The sequence below is a fragment of the Perca fluviatilis genome, chromosome 8 (genome assembly GCF_010015445.1).
Source record: "Perca fluviatilis chromosome 8, GENO_Pfluv_1.0, whole genome shotgun sequence".
NCBI classification, from domain to species: Eukaryota; Metazoa; Chordata; class Actinopteri; order Perciformes; family Percidae; genus Perca; species Perca fluviatilis.
Window position 1 is genome coordinate 28,059,050 of NC_053119.1, and position 21,319 is coordinate 28,080,368.

A 21,319-nucleotide genomic window follows, 5' to 3' on the forward strand; every position below is an offset into this window, starting at 1 on the left:
AGTGACTGCAAACCTTTTATATGCTACTTCAAAAACTTAAATGGAGCTGGTTTAAATAAACATTTTCAAAACTGCACTCAGAACAACCAAAAAACAACCAAAAACAACCAAACGGGAACTTTGTGTGGAGGTACAGTGCAACCACAGGAGAACGTTTAACCTTTAGGGAACCAGAAACTAACGTTCCCCAACGTTCCATAAACGTTCCATAAACGTTCTGGGTTAGTGGGGTTAGGCCATTCAGTTTTTTGTGTTTTCTGAAAAACCTGAAAAAAGGACTAGGCCATTATTTTAGGAAGGTGACGATATGAATTATTTTATTTAGACACCTTCACTCACATCTACAGCAGTTCACCTTTAATCCTAAAACACCCGGAGTCATTACGGTCACAGCCATACTTAGGCCAGCAGCGTCTGTGTTGCTGAGGATCAGGAAGGGGTCGGGGACAGAGGGTCACAGCCTTGACTTTTGACTCTTTTAACTTCTAGGGAAGGTTGGATTTATAGCCTACCATGCCAGCAGTTCACGGACACAGTAAATGGGGGAGCAGTGTGAGAAATGGGTCCAGTGTGGACGCACCCTGACCACTGCTGCTGTTTAAGTCCTCACACAGCCCTGGTTTGAGGTCTCCTTTAAACACATACAGTTAAATTTAGACGGGCTCAGACTGACCACAGACACAGCCAGACCTCCTGAAATCTGGCCTCATTGGCTGCCCTTTCTCTCCGCTGCCTTGTGTTTTCACTCAGTAGCTTTTGTTCAATGGCTTTGATAACTCTGTTGGACCCCCTACCACCACACACAAACAAACACCTCTCTTTCTCCTCATTTCTCCCTCTACCCATCAAGCCCAGGGGCAGCCGACTGGAGCTGATTTACGTAGTGTTTTCACAGTGTTAGCGCTCATCGGTCTGGAGGAAATGAAATGTTCAAGTTACAGAACTGGCTGGATTTATGTTACTGAAAATACTGATGTGATTCTGGGAAGACTGTTTTCAAATATCACTTGTTTGGACTGGGAAGGTCCATATTGTGTTCATCTGTGGGTTTAAACAATTGCCTTTTTTTAAATAAAAGCTGAACACATTCTGCTTGCCTCAGTGGTCTGTCTTTGCTGTGTGCGTACCAGGAATTCAGATATATATATTTATTTATTTGTGGGCATTTGATAGGTTCAGTTAGTGCTACTGTTTGTGCCATTTGTTACAGTGCAAGATGGTCCCCTTGCATCTTCCCCTAATTCGGTTTCTTACACTAATGACTAAGCAGCAAGAAAACCACTTTGCTCCAGACTGAAATGTCTGAACAACTATTGGATGGGTTGCAATGAAATTTTGTACAGACATTTACAGACCCCAGAGAATTAATATTAATGATTTTGGTGATCCCCTTTTCCTCTAGCGCCACCAGCAGGTCAAAGTTTTCTCTTATCTGGGAAATATCCATCAGCGTCAGCTGTACTTTGTGTTTATTGCTAATTAGCAACTGTTAGCATGCTAACGCACTATGAGATGGTGGCTCTGCTGTGGCTAATGCCTCATTTACATGGTTCGGCTCGACTCGACTCACTTTGGTACCAGGTCCTTTTCTCTATTTTCGTTTTACAGTTTTCCAGAGGAACATCTGCACTTTTTCACAATTGTACGGCTTACGTGGATTTGCGGGCTACTATTTTTTAACATCTTGGTCGAGTGAATACAAATTATGGAATAACGTTTGCAAGTGTAAAGTGTCAGATGCTCAAGGAGTAACCCTGCTCTGCAATAGAAACCCCTCCTCCTCTGCTGCCCAGTGCTCACTGGCCCGTAACAGCTTCCTGATGGCAGGCCATTAACATGATGAAACCATCTATTAGTATCAGTGCTCTCATCATCCCATCCACCTACTCATGCTCACAGTGAGAGGGCAGAAGAGAGAGAGAGAGAGAGAGAGTATGTATATAAGACTTGATGGAGAAAAAAGTCAGTGACAACCTCAATATGGGATAATAACTGACACAGTCACTGTCGGAGAACTTGCTTTAGCCTGCGTGAATCTAGAGAGTCTGTCATATATTCCAACCACCATGCGCACATGCGGGCACAAACATGTGGACATAGACACTGTTCTGTTCCCCCAAGAACATGCTGTAGTATATACTGCATGGAAAATGCATGTATAATGCTTAGTGACATCTTTAATTTTACATAATAAAAAAACAGGCCCAATGATACAAGACTGAATCATAGGGAAAGCAACTTGTGACCTCAGAAAGTCTAGCATTATTGAATTTTATTTTAAACAATTTTTTTTTTAATTAAAGTAAATAACCCCGTGCAGTGTCTGCTGGGTGTAGAAAAAAACAGATGGCTATGGAGACAGCGGTGCATGTTTTATTAATGAAGCTCACTGGCCACTTATACTGTAGCTTAGAAGAAAAATGGCTGCATAAAGCTCTGGTTTCCTTTAAAGCGCGGCAGCCTCTGTTCCACAGTAGATGGGGATAAGAGAAGAATCAAGAGCAAATAGAAATAAAGACAGCAAAACAGTTAATTGTTTTACAGTGAAAACACTGTATGCATTGAATCATCTTTTTAGGTCTCTAAATATATATATATATATAGTATTTTTATTTATTTTATTTATTTTTATTTAATGGAGAGAAGGGAGATTTTTGTTTTATTTGATTAAAAAATGTGTTTAAATACTTTAATATACTTTAATTTAGACAGGCCACAGTGAAGGGTGTATTTCTTAAAGGTGCAGTAGGTAAGACTTATAAAACTAACTTTCTGTCATATTTGCTGAAACTGACCCTATGTTCCAGTAGAACTACATAAAGCAGGTAATTACTATTTAATATTACTACAGCCTGTAGTGCGATTTGCTAAAATCCACCACTCCCTGTTCAGATGCTCCAACCAATTCATTCTCCCTTGTGGGGGGAGGGGCTTAGGAGACCGTTTTTGGGGGGGGGACTGAGTAGTTGTCGATGTTCAAATGTTTTGGCTAAGTCCTGGATCTTCGCAATCCTACCTACGGCACCTTTAAGTGGTGTGTATAACTGCTGCATTTAGTCACACGCCTGAGGCTGGGAGGTGTCTGGATTTTTGTCCAACTGAGCGTGTCCACATTTCATTTTCAATTTTTGTCCATCAGGAAAGGATGGTTACACACACACACACACACACACACACACAAAGAAAAGAAACCTAGATTAGTGAGCTATTTCAGAGTTGCTAAATACCTTGCCAATGCAATACATGACATCAGCTCAGAAAAACCAGCATTGGATTCTCCCAGAACAAGATCATTTCTCATCTCAGGAAGAACTGGAGCTAGCCCAGGCCGTTACACAAGAGTCTGGACAAAAAGCCTGGACCGTGATTACTCATGTCATCGTTGGGAATGAGCGTGAAATTGACAGAGACCTACTTTCCCTCAAACGGGATGTAAAACACTCAAGCCTTTTTCTGAAACCTGTCATTGCCTCGATGAACATGTTGAACATGAACGTTTTTTTTTTTTTTCTCTTTCACTCAACAGCTAAATGTCGCTTTCGTTGCGGCAGTTGTTGCCAATTCTTTTCTCAACTTTCAAAGTCTGCAAAACGCTTGTAAAATGTATGACTGCAGGAAGCGAATCATTATGCAATTATGGCACATAGGCTGTTCAGCACATGCCCAGGGTGCTGTGTTAGTTTCTGTATTTTTATCACTGTTAAAGCTACACATAAAGCTCAGTGTGCACCGCAGTATTTATGTAATCTCATAATTCAGGAAATACATTCAGGTCATTTCTGTATTGTATGTCTCAGTGACCGAAGGTTCCATTGTTTTTACTGTTTGAATGTTAGCCTTTGCATGCAGTAGGCCTGTGAATGTTACTGTGTTTAAGAGTGTATAGTAGCAGTTATGCATCTGACTGCTTTCTGCAGTGTTATAAATAGCTCCCTGTAGGAGAGGTTGAAGTGTGTGGTGGGCCAGCAGGTCAAGCTGCCACATATCGCTGCTCTCGTATGTCTTGTAACAACGTTTCTGCATTCTGGCACCGCCGTGGCAGTTTAAAGTGCTGGAGCGCATTTTAGTGGCAAACAGGACAGGACAGCTGAGCCAGAGCCGAGCCCGCCATCTCACATCAGCAAGCCAGAAGTCCTAAAAGTCAGTCAGTCATGTAGAATCATCATTGACAGTCTAATAGCTCCACTTCAGCTCAACTCCACCTTAAAGAGACGCCCATTGTGTCTGTGTGTGCATGCAGGCAGCCTGAGTGAGGATCCCTCCCATTTGTGAGCTGGTGGGCGTGTCACACACCCTCCGCCCCGGCCCATCCCTTCCTCCCTCCTTCCTTAAATGCGTCACACCAATCAGCGCCCAGGGAGATACATTCACGTGAGAGTTATTTTCACCGAGTCTTGGTTACCATGACAACGAGCACTGGTCCAGGCAGCATCTTGCTGTGGTGAGAAGAAAGGCGGGGAGATACCGGAGGAGAGGCAGAAAGAGACGAGGAAACGGAGGGAGGAGAAATAGAAAGAGAGAACAATTCCCAGCCAGAGGAAAAGCTTGTGCCTGTCTTCCCTCTATACATATACAGTGAGTACTTTGTCTTTATTCTCCTCCTCCATCAGCTTCATCATAAGCGAATGAATGAGATTTGATGGCGTCCATTGTCGTCTGTATTTGGTATTGTGATATGGCAGATGCCTTTGAAGATTTGTGAATGACATAAGATTAATCATTTCATAGTGTAGGGAAACCAAGGTGCTCAGCGCAATTAGAGGCAGTTTTATAATGTGGCGAAACTCTCTCTGACGTGCTGTGATCCGGCAGAGAGCCTCCTCCTGCTCCTGACTCCTGATCCCAGTCCTATTCTTTTACCCCATTCATTGCTGTTCTTCCAAGTTGGTCTTCCTCCCCCCTCTATCGCGCTCTCATTTTCACACAAGCAGACCCCGGGTTGACATCCTGCGTCCCCCTGCGGTTTGTTTAATTAGCAAATCTGTGCAAATCCAACTGGGACAGCTTGTTCTTGTTGGATACCTCATATGTGGAACGTCCTTGTGGCGGTGGAGACAGTAAGCTTTCAGGGCTGCAGGTCCTCCCACAGTCAGCTGTTTTCAATTAGCATAGGTTCGAACTTCATATTAGTTATCGCAGTAACATGTGAGAAGATGTGATGCAATGTTAAAGTTTTCAATTACATGAGAAAGAGCTACATTTTTTAATTATGCACAATAACCTTAACTGCAGAAATGCTTTTTCATCTTTCAACTCTAATGACTAACTGACTAATTTCTTTAATAATAAGGTTAAGAAATCCTTGTTTTGAGTTGGATGAAATTATAGAGCTATTATGCACTTACACTGGTATGCAGCAGTTACAGAGCCAAGTTCACCATATGCTACGTGAGGAAGTGAGAAGTTTAATGCCCTAAAAGAAAGCATTATACAGAACCCTTATAATAAGCACGTCTAGAGCTACACTAATGATTACTTCATTTTCTACCAAAGACAGACATCGCCTGTGAACGAGCAGCACAGGCTACTGTACTTATTTGAGGCAAATGACATTTCACTGCTGAACCAATCATGTATGACCTGTTCATACTAATCTGGGTTGTATCTGGCATTATATTGTGCCTAATTCCAAACGTATCCCTGTATCTCTTCTCATATTTATAATTCCATCAAATACTCCTCCTCCCTCTTCTACAAATAGGTAGGCAGGATGCTCAGAACTCCTTTGACTCTATTGTTAAGTCATATACAGTGCGTTGAATTAACAAAAGTAATGAAGCACTGATTCTCCCGCGTGGCTTTATTCAAGCTGAAGTTTACACAACATCTTTGTGAGGGATTACGAATGCCATGTGCCTCTGTGTGCTCTCAGAAACCTGCCACACAGGCCTATCTGTCCAGTGACAGAAGGTGACAGGGTGGTGTCCGCCTTGCTGGATGCTCGAGAGGGAGAGACCGACTCTGTAATGTGCAGAGGGCTGATAGTAGTATAGAAGGGTTCCTCCTTCCAGCTTTGTATTCAGTAGAGATTATAGATGAAAAGCATGTGTCTGATCAAAGTAGATGAATGTTGTCTTAAGTAGCCATATTTTGAGTTTTCTTTGTTTTTGGGGATCCAGTTGTTGGCAGTGGCACATTTGAAGCAGCAGTGGCTTTGCTAGTTGAGTGGGTTTTAGGAAGGGCCTGCACGTCATTGACCTTTCTTCTGCATCAGCCAAGACACTTAGGATAATCATCACAGCTGGTAATACGTTCTTTGGATTTTCAGTCCGGTCGTTGATGTATAAAATATGTTTCTGTGATGTGAGTATAAGTCTTGGATTGTGTTGTGATTTAGACAGAACAAGTAATGTATCAGTGATGCATATTTTTGTCCGTGGGAGCCAAAGACTTACTATACTATTTCCATGTGATGTCTTCCCATTTGAAAGCAATTGTTTGAAACTTAATAATAATACTTTTCCCAGGTTGTGACCTTAAGTGGTTTTTCCACTTAGGCAAACTTCAGCCGCTCTAAAACCACGGCACAATCCATGTCTATGATTTCTTAGAAAATTCAGTGGGAATTACATTTTTCAAAGACATTTGCAGACAGACACAACAAACTCATTGAGACTGAGAAATGACATCCATGACTTTGTGTCACGCAAACAGTAAATGACTTATATCTTCTTTAAATGCTACCTTTTTTTTTAAAAGAGGCTATAATACCGATGGGTGCAACGAACACTGTGCTTAGTTATCTGAGTAATCATTGAATTACTCAGATAACTCAATTAACAAATCAGCAACAATGTAATGACTGAGGAGCCCATGCATTGATTTCTCATAGAATTTGATCTTGTTGAAATCTGCTGGACTGTTATCACTCATTGTTCTGAGTAATTGTACTAATTATAATAATTCATAATTAAGCTCTATTAAGGGCCATCAGTTGTTGACATCAACCTGTCTAAACGTCTCATGTCATGTCAGGCCAAGTCAGTATTTATTTAGGGTGCACAATCACACACATACTTCACAGTACATTAGAAGTGTAATCAAATAAATTGGCTATCACGTAAAATCCCGCCCGTTGTGTAAACCAGTCCTAATGTTTCTGACACCATGTGAAGGCAGCAGCAGTACTGCTGCGTCACGTTGGAAGAGACCAATCGGATTAAACTAAGTTAAAACATGCAGGCTCAGTCCAAGAAGTAGTGGGGGTTTCACACATGACACTTTCAAATAAATCCAGATAATATCAAACATAACACAGTGTCGTCTCAATACGCCGTCTTATACTCTAGTGTACTCTACCTTCAGCAGGAATTACACGGAAATAATAAGCGCGCGATGTTTCGGTAACGTGATGTTATTAATAGACTTTCTCGTCCCCCCCTCCTTCTCGTGGTTATGGTTTCGACCGATCCCTCTCTGTCAGTTTCAAGTTGCGCCTTCTCCTCTGCTCTACTGTGTGTTGCTCCTTTGCTCTGGCCTTAACGAGCATTAGCCACTTAAACGGGACAGTGGATTTTACGTGGAAATCTGGATATACACACACACACACACACACACACACACACAAACGGACATGGATTCATTCCCGCCACATAGGAGTGGATTATAAACACACAGGATTCCGAGGTAAGAAGAGATGTTCCTCCCGGTCGCTTGACAAACACGATGCATTTCGTAACGTTACCCTGGGATCCATGGACTGCACCTCTGCACGTTTGGGAATGTCTCGGTCTGTTGGTTTTTAATAGAGCAACTAACGATTTAACTACACGGCCCTGTAATAAATCTGACGTTTTATATCGGCATTGTACATGCACATCGCTGTAATGGTGCATCAGTGGTCATTTGCCATTTCTTTTTATTTCAGTTAAGCTATATCAGCCTAGTTACTGATCGGAAGGGATAGCCTGTGGAATGTGTTACCCCTCAATCAGTCATATTGAAATGTCCTTAATTATCTCCAAAATGATGCAGTTTAGAAGCCTCTTCCCTGAAAGTTTGGCTTCATTTTATTGACAAATACCAGATGGGTATTGTATTGAATAGCCATTTCCACACAACAGATATGCCCCATTCAAACATCTAAGTTTGTGAAGAGTTATTTTGACAACATGTTTATGTAATAACAACAACAATCTGTTAATTACATGTTACCTACTGTAACGTTACTTGATTTACAGAGTTGTTATGGTAGTGTTTCTCTTTGTATTTAACATTTCTGCGACCACGTACATGACCTTTTTAACATCATATTTTACGAAGACGTGTCGCGTAAGAGTATAGCACAACATAAGTAGTTCCAATGTTGTGATTGAAGCCACTTAAGCACAATGGATGTTTGTGTCTGTTAGAGGCAAATTTCTTCTTTTTCAGTTTTTGAGTGTCTGCTCTTTCCTCTGGTGTGCTCATCGATGAGGAGAAACTGGATGCGTTTTTAATTCAGCAGCTTGTTTTTAATACTGTTCGTGTTATCCAAGTCACAGACTGAATTGTGCATGGTGTTATGTCTGTCTGTGATGGATGCTGTTCCTTTTTTAAAGATTCTGAGGGATGTGGTTCCGATGCACCTGGTCTGTGCCCAGAGGTCTTTCATGTTGTACAGTGGAAGTTTGGCACCATGTTGTGAGCCACAAGTCACCCATATTATCTTATGTGATGCGTCTGTTATTGGTCTTGTTGAGTGACTTCACACTGATTTCAACAACGGTAACAATACCATATTATTCCAGCTGACCCAGATTGGACCATGCATCAACACACAGCAACAAGAGTCAGTCTGTGGCTTTATTGGAGCGGTAAGGACCTGACCTGACAGGACAGAGACTCTTATCCTGTCTCAGTGGAGTGATGGAGCATTTGTTCTATTGATCAGTGATATTGACCTCTTTGTAGCATTTCACCCACCTCCTTTTTTTTTTTTTTTTTACAGGCCGTATAGCAGCTCCAATGCTTGTGGACATCTTGTCTGAGTAGAGATGTTCTCGATACTGGTATCGGTATCGTGAAGTACTGGAGTTTATGCACCGATCCGATACCATGTAATAAAGCGCTAAAGAAAATCTACGTTAAAGTAGTTTATTTATGTTCTTTTTCCGTTATAACTGACCGTCAAACTGGATAGTAAAAGAAAGTTCTGTGGCGTTCATTGTTTGTGTTTGTTCATGTTTCACAAAGAGTTTAACCTGAGCCAGACCGACAACAAAGATAGAAATAATATCACATCCATACAGGGATAGTAGTATACAGTTGTTAAAACATAATATGACACACTGGTATCAGATCGGTACTCTGTATCGGCCGATACGCAAGTTCAGGTATCGGAATCGGTATCGGGGAGCAAAAACTGGTATTGGGCCATCTCTTTCTCTGAGGTCACAGGGTGTTGCAACACAGCCAGATGCTAATTGGGAGGTGCTACCTCTGTTAAGCTGCACTTGTTATCATAACTCCTATTTTTCCTCTTAAGAGATCAGGATGTGGAGCAGAGAAGGAGGAGGATGTTTGCTTGGTGGCTGACTTGGCACAAGAAAGAACTGGAGATGCTCTGTGGTCTGGTTGTTAGGACAGCTTTGTGTCCGTCTGGCATTTGCAGTTTTTGTGGAATCAGTCAGACTTGCATTGAATCATTTGTGAAATCTCTATTTGAAAACCACAATAGGTTATCATTCACTGTATGTCCTTCTGTACAATGGAATGAAGACAAGAGGCGAACCAAAAATCCCTTTTCAGTTTTCACCTCTTCAATCAGCAATCACAATATCAAAAATTCAAGATTCAAAATCCTTTATTAATCCCACTGTGGTGAAATTCACACTGCTGCAGCAGCGAGGGATAGGGGAAATGTACAAGACACTCTAAAGATAAACAAACAATAAATACATAGAGTAAAGAGAATAAATAGTAAAATGTCTTTACAGTATTACAGTATCGCAGAGTCACATTATTATTGCATGGTTTATCAGTCCTGGTGTGTGTTTTGTCCCTGTGGTCTACTGGGAGCAGTACTGATTGTACAGTCAAGGTCACACTTCATTTTCAAAGTGGTTATTTCACTTAATATATTTGGGGGTTAGGAGTCGTGATATGAGATTCTTTTTTTGGGGCTTTTTCCTTTTTTATTTCATAGTGACAGTGTATAGACAGGAAAGGTGGGAGAGAGAGACGGGGGATGACACACAGCAAAGGGCCGCAGGTGCACTGCAAAGGACTCCGCCTACATGGGGCGCACGCTCTTACTGGGTGAGCTAGAGGTACCCTGAATGAGACCGTATCCTTCTGTTTACCATCAGAGATTTTGCTATATTGTTTAAAATGAGGCAACCTTCAGGAATTATCAAACAACTGGGGGAAATGTTGTATTTTACAGTTATTAAATTAAACCGATAAGCCAAAAAAACCCCGATATTCCCATTTTAGCTTCTGAACTAAATGTCCACAAAATGTACTAATTTCTTGATATTGTGAGGGGGAAAAATAAGATATACTGTACCGTCCACCCCTATTTATTTTGTCCTAGGGTTTTTCTTCTAAAAACAGACCTAGTGAATGAGATGACAGTATTTTTTTCTATGTTCGTCCATGTTCAGTAATAGTCCAACACACCTTTCATCCTGGTTGGAGACCATTAAAATGCACTTTCCTTGTGACAAAGTGGACTCAGGCACTATCCTAAATACCATGAAGCTGCTTGTCATAAAAGTTGATTTGACTTTAGGGCATGCTTTTAAAACATTGATGGTTGGATGTGTAGAGGGGAAAAATGAAGCTGAGTCCCTCTGACCTCTGGCTGACGGTCTCTCAGAGAGGAGAGAGTAAATTCCTGTCTAGCTCTGCACCCCCCCTCCCTCCCCCACCCCACAACCATACAAAGTACCAGTGATTTGGAAACCCACTGCTAGATGAAAGGACAGCAGGAAGGAAGTCCTCTGAAGGCAGCCCCTGCTGTGTCATGAGCCGATGGATGTACCCAACTGTCCGGTTCAGCCCGGAGGTCTGCTGCTGTGGTTGACTCGTCAGAAGCTCGCTGTCCCCTGCTGATGATGTCAAACCATCATGCGTATTGTAGCCTGCAGTAAGTCCTTACAAGGAGTCTGTAACTAGAAGCCAGTGGCATGTTGTTAACCGTTTGGTGGCTGTGTTTGGCAGCAAGTGCTTTACTGTAAGGTAATCAGTGTGTTGAAGGGCAATTATCATGTCTCCCCCCCTTCAACTTGTCCTTTTACTGAATGAGGTCAAGTTATGATAGCGTATTCCTGAGAGTTGAGTCAGACATTGTAAAACCCAACAGCCTAGTAGAAGCCATTAAAGGTGCAGTAGGTAAGACTTATAAAACTAACGTTCTGTCATATTTGCTGAAACTGACCCTATGTTCCAGTAGAACTACATGAAGCAGGTAATTAAAAAAAAAAAAAAATCCTCTGGCACCACCTACAGTCTGTAGTGCGATTTGCAAAAATCCACAGCTCCCTGTTCTGATACACCAATCAGGGCCGGGGGGGGGGGGGTGTCTAACTTTGTGTCAATCACTGCTCATGCACACACATTAATTCTCCCTTGTGGGGGGAGGGGCTTAGGAGACCATTTTGGGCTTTAGCAGAAACGGGGGAGGGACTGAGAAGTTGTCGATGTTCACATTTTTTGGCTAAGTCCTTGATCTTCGCAATCCTACCTACAGCACCTTTATGTTACCATTAAGGTTAGTAGGTTACTGTTTTTTCAGAATAAAATTTGGAAGCTTGAAAGTATAAACTCAAGACAGGTATGTCAGGATATAATCCTAAATCTTGAAGTCCTGTGAGGACATGTGAGATGGTTGATGTTGATATAGGCTATATCTATCGGCTACTATTCTCCTTCCCTACTACCTAAAATTTTTGAACTTGGCAAGATGCCGGACTAACAAAGCCACTGGTCGAAGTTGTGTTTATGACTTAACAAGCATGGCCCCCAGTCCTTTTTGCTTTGATGATTTCTTACAGCTCTGGAATTTAAGACTTACTTCTTAATTCAGTTTCTCGTGCCGTGCAGGTCAGAAGTAGGCCATTGTGACAAATGCAATCCTAAGGCCAATGAGACTGTTTACATTTTGCCAGTCTGCTGAACCTGGAACAATAGCTGAGTTTTGCACGATGATGCACGATCGTACTTTCCCCACTGTGTGTGTGATGAATGACATAATGTATTGATTTTAGGGCTAAATGTACTCAAAACGCAGGTGTGCAGAGGACTCCTACAAAGGTATTGTTTCAAGTTGAGCAACATCAGTTTTTCTAGTGTGGCTGTAAAACCATGTAGTAGAAAAACACAGCTCATAGGTGACTCATGAATTGCAACCTGTACGTGTTATCGGTCATGTCTCAAATCATTCCCATCAAAGTTCCAGTGAACCCTCATTGAAATGATTGCAGGTTTATGGTCTTATTAAATGGAACTTGCCTTAACTCATGCCTGTGTCATTAACTGGGTTTCTGCAGGGTCTTAAAGTCTTGAAAAAGCTCTAAAATTCCAAAATAAAGATTTCAGGCCTTAAAAAGTCTTAAATTTGCTAAAGTATTATGTTCTAGGTCTAAAATAAATTTAAACCGGTTTTAATTTTCCTACCTCCTAATGCTCTATTTTATTTATTTATTCCGTGGTGCTGTAGTTTTTTCTTTTGCTAGTCCAACTATAATTTTGCTGTATTACAACTACAAATGAAAACAAAATGCAACTTTTATTGCAGCCAATCTCGAGTCTCTTTCGGATTGAACCACAGACATAAACCAGATTTTATTCTTCAGCAATGGGGAAGTGCAAGTTTAGCGATACTAAAAACTGAGAAAAAAAAAATGTTATTCTTTATTTATTGAACAATGGGAATATTACAGTTCAGGAAGTGTACATAGATAATACATGAACTCAAAGTATCTCCTCTCATTGCACTTTTTTCTGTCCCTTCTGTATCTCACAAACATTTCAGAACTATTTGACAAGAACAAGGGATGTCAAGTATTTACCACATAAGGATTTGTCAGATAACATATGAAAATAAAAAGGAAAGGGAAAAAGATAAGAAAACATGTTTTAAAGACCTGGCAGTATTTTCTCCAATAATCATATAAATAAATAAATAAATAATACAAGGATATTTATACCTCTGTTTTATAAAAATGCATTAGTGTGATGACCCTCCCAATAAAGGTTGTACATTTCATTCATAATGGTCTTTAAAAAGGTCTTAAAAGTCTTAGATTTGACTTGGTGAAACCCGCAGCAACTCTGATTAAGCAGACGGCTATCATGTGAAAGGTGATGCTTGTTTTCAGTCCTTTTTTTAGCTCATTGTTTGTAACATTGTTTGCTCAACAATGTTAACAACCTTACCGGCCGGGTTAGCTGTAGCTACCTGTTACGTGGAAGGTGTCTTAACCATTTGGATACCAAGACTCTCCATGTTTTCTCTGGGTCCTTACTTTAACCTGTACCACACCAAACCCTAGGGGTGGGCAAAAAAATCGATTCATATTCAAATCGCGATTCAAGCTCTACCGATTCAAAATCGATTCATACAATTCCAAAAATCGATTCATATTTTGGAGGTAAATGACATTTCAGATTTCTTTTTTGTGGTCCTCTGCACTTTAGCTTGTTGCCAACATTATATTCTTCTCAAACATTTTATTATACTAAATATTACACGGGTGGAGACTCCTGACATTTGGGCTATTGTACAGTTTTGCAGAATTTATCGCAGCCTTATCGGCTGTTTTTATAAATAACTTTTCAAAGTAATACTGGCTGATAGTTATGGAGGAACAGATGCTCAGTCTGCCTCTGCTACTGCTGGTATTTTAGAAATTCGTGGACCCCATTCACCACATCACCTGTTGAAGTCTGAACTCTGGGATCCTCATGATAAATAAACCATGTGTCCGTACTCCAACAGGCAAGAGAGATCAGGAAACCCACAGGTGTTACCAAGGGGCAGGTATAGCCTGAGAGATTTACTGAAACTATTCAAGTCTTAGTCTGACACATCTTTAATATGCTGAAACCTACATAACAGCTTAGCCTTAAAAGCTATCGGGCTTCAGGAAGCAGGTACCAGCTGCTCAGCCCATAGCCGTGAACCTTGCTTTCATGTCAGGCCCTTTTCACTCCAGTAAACCGTCCTTCCCTCTAGAGGCCACATCATATTTCACTTTCACTCTCTGGTTGTGTGTGGAGGAGCCCTGGGGCCTTGTTATCTGCCTCTCTGGACAAGAGATGAATTCTTCTCTGGCAGGCCTGATGGAGAAACAAGCCCACTAAATGTTCTATCCCAGAAGAAAGTAAATAAACTTACACAGGCCATGTCTCTCCGGGTCTTTTTTTTTTTTCCATCATAGTGAAGATCGGTCTGTTGGTTGCCAGCGTCAACATTGGGGGATTAAAACACCAAACACCGTCAACCATTAGCTACCCTAACCTGTGAATCGTAGTGTCTTAGCACTGTAATATTAGTAAGGGCAGGTAATTGGAGGGCTTGTGTTTGTGCCCCCATGAGGCTATACCTGCTTAATTATACAGAAAGATTCTTAGCTTACACCTGCTTCATACAGCAGCTGTCGGAACCACTTCCCCAAACACAAGGTGAAACGAGAGTGTAGTTCATGTAGTTTTTAATGAATGGTTTAATATTTTGGGGAACTTGCTATTCATGTTTTTTTTTTTTTCTCCCGAGAGTGACATGAGAAGGTTGATGTCGGTCTCATGTCTGTGCGTTGAGTTCAGAGCTATACGTGGTTGGCTTAGCTTAGCATAGCATGAAGAGTGGAGACAGGGTTATGTCTGAAGTTCAGAAATACAACTACAGACACCGCTAGATCTCACTTGGTCTTACTCACTTGGTTTAAACTGTATTTAACCAGAAATGGTTTCTTGACAAACTACATTTTATCTGGTCTCCTAGTATGTCTGCGCAGTGTCTCCGGTGAGGACGTTGCCAGGTATGATCGGTAAACACAGGTGTTGGTTTTGGCCTTTTTACAGCCAGGATGGTGCCAAACCCGATGAAGTGTTTGTCTTCACAATGCGGCTACTCCATTTTTACTTTTGGTTGACCTATTCCTTTTAAAGTATGATTAGTAGTCAAACTTGAACTTTTGGTAGGTCTGTGATTATGCTTTTGTTTTTTTAGGTTGTTATAACCGTATTGATAACGAGTTTTTGAAAAGGTAATCAAGACCTAAGAATTGGTACAAAAACGTTATTTAATACACGATACACATTCTTAAGGCCAATAGCTGGAAATAAAGGCAAGGTAGCACCGTGGGAAATCTTTGAAGGTTTCAAGTAAGGAATATAAATTTAGGCATGGCATTTAAAAAGAAATGTAGCCCTGATTTAATCAATTAGCCTTAACTTTCTATCTCTCTACGACGGCAAAAAGAAATCCCTGGGGACATTTATTAAAGCTTGTGACTTCCCAGTGTGACTTCTCACATTGGAATTAATTCCTTGGGGCTGTGCTACTTCTGTGGTGTATCTACTCCACCTCCTTTCTAGTTAATCCACCTCCCCCTCCCTCATTGTGTTTATTTATTAAAACCTGACATAATGTATAGCCATGTAATTTTCGTCTCGTGATCTGTGCCGCACCTGTCAAACACTTGATTTGACTACCGCCTGCATCTTGTAATATGTGATGGGGATTAAAGTGTAATTTGGGAGGTTTTCACGCGCTCTTCTGTGAAGCTATCAGCATCATTGCTTCATGGCTCTGTGTAGGTGTTCAGTTACCGTCCTACTGGATCAGCCCGCAGCTCTGCACAGTTTGCACAGGAAGGCCGACCTTCCTCTGTTCCTGGCTGTGCTGAACCATTTAGTGGAACTGGCACAAGAGAGATGTAATGATTGAGCATGTGAGGCTGGGAAGAAAGCCACTCTTACCAAGTAGCCTACACATTCTCACGCTACTGTCTGTTTGATGTGCGTATGTGTGCAATCTAGATTTTATCAGACTACTTCACTTTGGGGCATATTTCCAGGTTTTCTTGGTGGGTTTGACTTGCAGATTGGGAAATAAAGCTTTTCTCATGTTATCCCAGCTGAAAGAGAGAGAGAGGCTCAGATAATAATTTGATATGCACCAACTTGTTGAACCTCATACCAAGGAGGATAGCTGATATTTGTATACCTCCCGTCCACTGTCCTCAGTTCACAGTCAACCTACAGTATTAGGTTTCCTGCTCTTCATTAGGGCTGCACGATATGAGGGAAATGTCTAATTGCGATTATTTTGACTGATATTGCGATATGATTCACAATATTGGAGGGAATGGTCATTTTGGTATCATTCTTATTTTTATTGAAAAATTATAGGATACTTTTTTTTTTTTTTTTAAAGAATATAGTGTCATTTTTGCAAGGAATCAGTACCAAACAAAGATTTTTTTCCCCTCCCCCGCGATTTGGATATTGCACTAGTTCATATTGCGATTTTTGTAAAATTGCGATTAATTGTGCAGCCCTACTCTTCACTCTAGTCGTTTCAGTGAGAATATAACCTAGTTCTCAACTGCTTTACTGCACTCTGGCAGGCTGCCACCAGTCCAAATCTGAGGAGAAAGTCCTGGAGAAAGGTAAAGGCATCAGCAGGTCTAGATAGGGGTGGTGTGGTGAGTCATTGTTGATGCAGGGAGCACTGCTGGTAGCTCATTCTGCTGATTCCCCCATCTCAACACATCCCGCAGCTTGTTTACCATCTAAACGGCTCATAGCCGCGCCCACGCACTGAGATTAGAGAAAGCAAGTGTGGATATGACAGGATTACGGCTTGTGCTGGCTGTGTGTCACTGTTGCATGTCCCATCAAGGCTTTGCATGACGGCCATTGGTTGCTCTCCTCTTTGCAGACAATATTGATCACAAAAAAAAAATTTGATGTTGGTAAATCTGGAAAGAATGAATCGGATGTAAACATACACACTAGAGGACGGATACCCGAACTGAGCCCATCGGGACCCGGTGGAACCCGATGGGCCGGGCCTGGTTCGGACAGATATTTAGAAATGATGTTCGGGTTCGGGTCCGGCTCGGTCACATCAGCGCGATAAGGCATTGAACATTCTAAATTTAAAACCGCTTATTATGTAGGTGTGCACTTGTTGCCCCGTCTGCACTGATGCTCTCATCTGTTGACATTTCCAAAGGCCTTGCTACAGTTGCTTAAAGGGGTGATAGAATGCAAAACTGATTTTACCCTGTCATAGTTGAATAACGACAGTTTGGTGGGTAAATAGGACATACATAGAAGCTCAAAATCCCACTGACACCCCTTTACTATGAAAATCTCATATTTTGAAACTGCCTCTGAAAACGGGCGAATCCCAACAAAGCTGAGTTGCTTGCGCAAGCATCTCAAAATCCGGAACCTTAAGAGAACAGTCACGCCCCAACATTTACATAGGCTACACAACTGACCTGAGATCAGGTAGTTTTCTGAATCTAGCTAGGTCACGCAGATCTCTGCTATTCCATTACAAAATTCACTTCTGAAACTTTTTTATGCGAGAAATCAACCATATAAAGCTCGAATATGGGCCGCTTTACGAAAATGGATGGCTAATTGCAAATTTTCTCCGACTGTGTGCCGGAGTTTAGTGCCGGTGTTGGTGCTGCCTGGGTTGCTACATCGCCGCCCTGACCGCAGTGTCAGCGAGCTTGTTACGCCCGCAATCTTTTACCGCAGCCCGCAGGTTCCAGTTAATCTTATAATGGGTATGTGTGTTGAGTTATTTAAACAAACAATCGGGGAAATAAACGCCTCTTGTCCGCGAGTCTCATTGATAGATCCGCGGTGAGATGGAGTCCATCAATGAGAGCTAGCTAGCCTCCTCCTAACTCTGACATTCACAAAAATACATTCAATTGAAATCCGAAATCGGACAAGTGTTAGCTAAGCTTTGTAAGACCTTGAGGAACCTGTAATATTCATGCTGTGACGAAATTCAAACTGTAAATATACTTTAGTTATGTGAAAGTGAGCAAGCTGCGGTATTTCCCCATTGTAATGAATGGGACATATAGCAAGCAGCTGTTCGTCCTACAAAGACGCCTTGCGTTCATAAAAATGCCTTAAAATCAAATCGGACACAACGGTTAGCTTTATAAGACATTGGGGAATGAGTTGTATAAGTGGCGTGACGAAATTCAAACAGTAAATATAATTTAGTTATGGTGAAAGTGTAGCTAGCTAGCTGCGGTATTTCCCCATTGTAATGAATGGGACATATAGCAAGCAGCTGTTCGTCCTACAAAGACGCCTTGCGTTCATAAAAATGCCTTAAAATCAAATCGGACACAACGGTTAGCTTTATAAGACATTGGGGAATGAGTTGTATAAGTGGCGTGACGAAATTCAAACAGTAAATATAATTTAGTTATGGCGAAAGTGTAGCTAGCTAGCTGCGGTATTTCCCCATTGTAATGAATGGGACATATAGCAAGCAGCTGCTCGTCCTACAAAGACGCCTCGCGTTCATAAAAATGCCTTAAAATCAAATCGGACACAACGGTTAGCTTTATAAGACATTGGGGAATGTGTTGTATAAGTGGCGTGACGAAATTCAAACAGTAAATATAATTTAGTTATGGCCAAAGTGTAGCTAGCTAGCTGCGGTATTTCCCCATTGTAATGAATGGGACATATAGCAAGCAGCTGCTTGTCCTACAAAGAGCGCCTGCGTTCATAAAAATGCCTTAAAATCAAATCCGACACACGGTTAGCTTTATAAGACATTGGGACATTCAAAACCGTAAATGTATTATTTATAGATATAGTTATGCCGGCAGCTGCCGCTGAGCCCCGTATGCAGTATCCACAAAAGGGTGACTTTGCCCTGGGTATGGAGCCCAGCAGGCTGCCGCTTTCTCGTCGAACTGTGTGGAGCTCCTAAAGTCCGACACGTCTTACCAAATTTGCAATTAGCCATCAATTTTTGTAAAACGGCCCATATTTGAGCTTTATATAGTTGATTTCTCGCTTAAAAAAGTCTCAGAAGTGAATTTGGTAATGAAACATTGCAGTGTCTGGAATATGAGATTCTGTCGCTTCTCTAATGTATGTGTATTGGGGATTCGCTCAACCAATCAGCGCGCGTCTCTAATATCTGCGTATGGCAAGTCGCTCAACCAATCACCGCGCAGCTCATCTAAATATTCATGACCATACCATATTTGGAAGAAAAGCTCTTGTTACAAATAAGGCCAAAACACAGAGATGCATAAGGGCCAGTAAAATATCAACCAGGCCATTTTCAGCCCAACCAATGTTACATACCCCATTAGGAGACCATAAGGAACAGTGTGAAATACCCTATATAATCATTCTATCACCCCTTTAATAAAAGCGGGCTTTCCACACAGACAAACGTACATGTGTCGTTAGTATGAGAAAAAAACTAGATTGTAACTGTCGGACGCGGGCCGGGCTCGGACAGAAAAATGCTGCCCGATCCGCCCTCTAATACACACCACATGGCGTCGCTATCGCGAGAACGTCACACACTTGTAAAAAAAGAAAAAAAAAGTTGGGTTTAGGAAAAGAACATTGGGGAAGGCTTTAGTAACACAAAAACATTTACTAATGCTGTTTACTATAAAGCAAAAGTATTCCTTATCCGATTACTCGTTTAAACGATGGAATAATCGGTAGAATTCTCGATTACTAAAATAATCGATATAGCAGCTAGAGCTGGGCAATATATCGATATTGTATCGATATCGTGATATGAGACTATACATCGTCTTAGATTTTGGCTATCGTAATATGGCTGTTGTGTTGTCTTTTCCTGGTTTTAAAGGCTGCATTACAGTAAAGTGATGTCATTTTCTGAACTTACCAGACTGTTGTAACTGTTCTATTATTTGCCTTTACCCACTTAGTCATTATATCCACATTACTGATGATTATTTATCACAAATCTCATTGTGTAAATAGTTTGTGAAAGCACCGATAGTCAACACTACAATATCGTTGTGGTATCGATATCGAGGTATTTGGCCAAAAATATCGTGATATTTGATTTTCTCCATATCGCCCAGCCCTAGCTGCAGCCCTGTTTCAGATTTCTACAGCTCTCCACTGTTACAACAGCTATTCATAGTATCATAACAATAATTTCACCCTGTCAGTTCATCCAGCCCTGGCAAGAAATCACACAATGTAAGTGGAGAGAATACCAGTTGATTTCTTCTTCTTTCTTTGTTAATTCCAGCCTGCCTGGTTGTTACATACAGCAGCCGTCCACACATACTGGAATTCTGTTCTGTTTGCTGAGCCTCTTCGAAGTTGAACTTTTAGCTTTGTAATTAATACGGGGAAGAGAGGAGTTGTTGGAGTTGTACTGTTAGTTTCCCATGGACTGCCAGAATAAGAAACATACCATGGGTTAGCCTTTGTGTATTGAATGTATGATCTAGTTATGAGACCTTGGAGGGATAGTTTTCATGTCCTGGCCCAGCTGTTTAATATTCCTGTCCATCATCCTTCACGTCCAAGCACACACTAGACAAAGGAATCAGTTTGAGATATTTGCTTTGTCAGGAAAAAAATAGACCCACTCTGATTGACGTGTTGAATATTGTTAGATGTACTACTACTGACCTAATTCCCATCCAGCTTTTGATTATTTTAATTTTCATTTTCCATTTAGTTTCCCCCCTGTTGCATTTAAAAAAAAATATCTGTTGAACAGGTCCTGTAGCCAGTCTGAGCTATCCTTTCCTTCTCTCCAGCATGCCTCCATTCCACAACGGTCACGACTAAGCCTTGGAGAATAGTCTGTGTTGACTGTGTTTGCCTACCGCTCTCAGATTACACTTCCTAGTTCGCTGGGAAGGATGGATCTGAGTATATGAGTAACCAAATACATGCCTCCAACTCACTACATGCACTGTCGCACTCTAGTGTGAAATATGGAAATCAATAAAAGAGATAACCAAATGTTAAAATCCATGAGGATTTTTACGAGCAGTGTCAATGATAGCTGTGCTTTTACAGTTTTTTTTTTTATTGCATTCTCCCTCCATCCCTTCTTGCGGTTCACTGTGTTTATGGCTGCATAATTGCGGTGCCTGCTCCACTTTTTGTTATTAAGGCATGAAGGTGGGAGAAGTGGCATTCGAGTTGGGATTTGAGCGGTTTCCTAAATCAAATAGCTGCGGCAAGTGCTGGCAGGCAGCTCTAATCGACCATGTTTGACACCCATTAGCAAGCAGTCTGGGCACAGGCTCAGACTCCCTCGAAGCCGTTAATAATGTGAATTTCATAAGAAAGACCTTTTTTGTTGTCCATAAAT

The 21,319-nt window shown here is 41.3% G+C and overlaps 1 protein-coding gene across 23 annotated transcripts in view; it reads left to right on the forward strand.

Moving 5' to 3' along the window:
* The window catches only part of mical3a (microtubule associated monooxygenase, calponin and LIM domain containing 3a), a 123,133-nt gene that overhangs the window by 22,538 nt on the left and 79,276 nt on the right, over nt 1-21,319 (forward strand). For 13 of the 23 annotated variants that reach the window (XM_039809595.1, XM_039809605.1, XM_039809600.1 and 10 more), the window contains exon 1: nt 7,434-7,626. The exons of 1 other annotated variant lie outside the window; for it this stretch is intronic. The gene's annotated coding sequence lies outside the window, so the exon portion shown is untranslated. Of the gene's footprint in view, nt 1-4,558; nt 4,576-7,433; nt 7,627-7,712; nt 7,730-21,319 lie in introns of those variants that run through there. 9 more of the 23 variants (XM_039809614.1, XM_039809616.1, XM_039809615.1 and 6 more) reach the window with 4 other exon arrangements.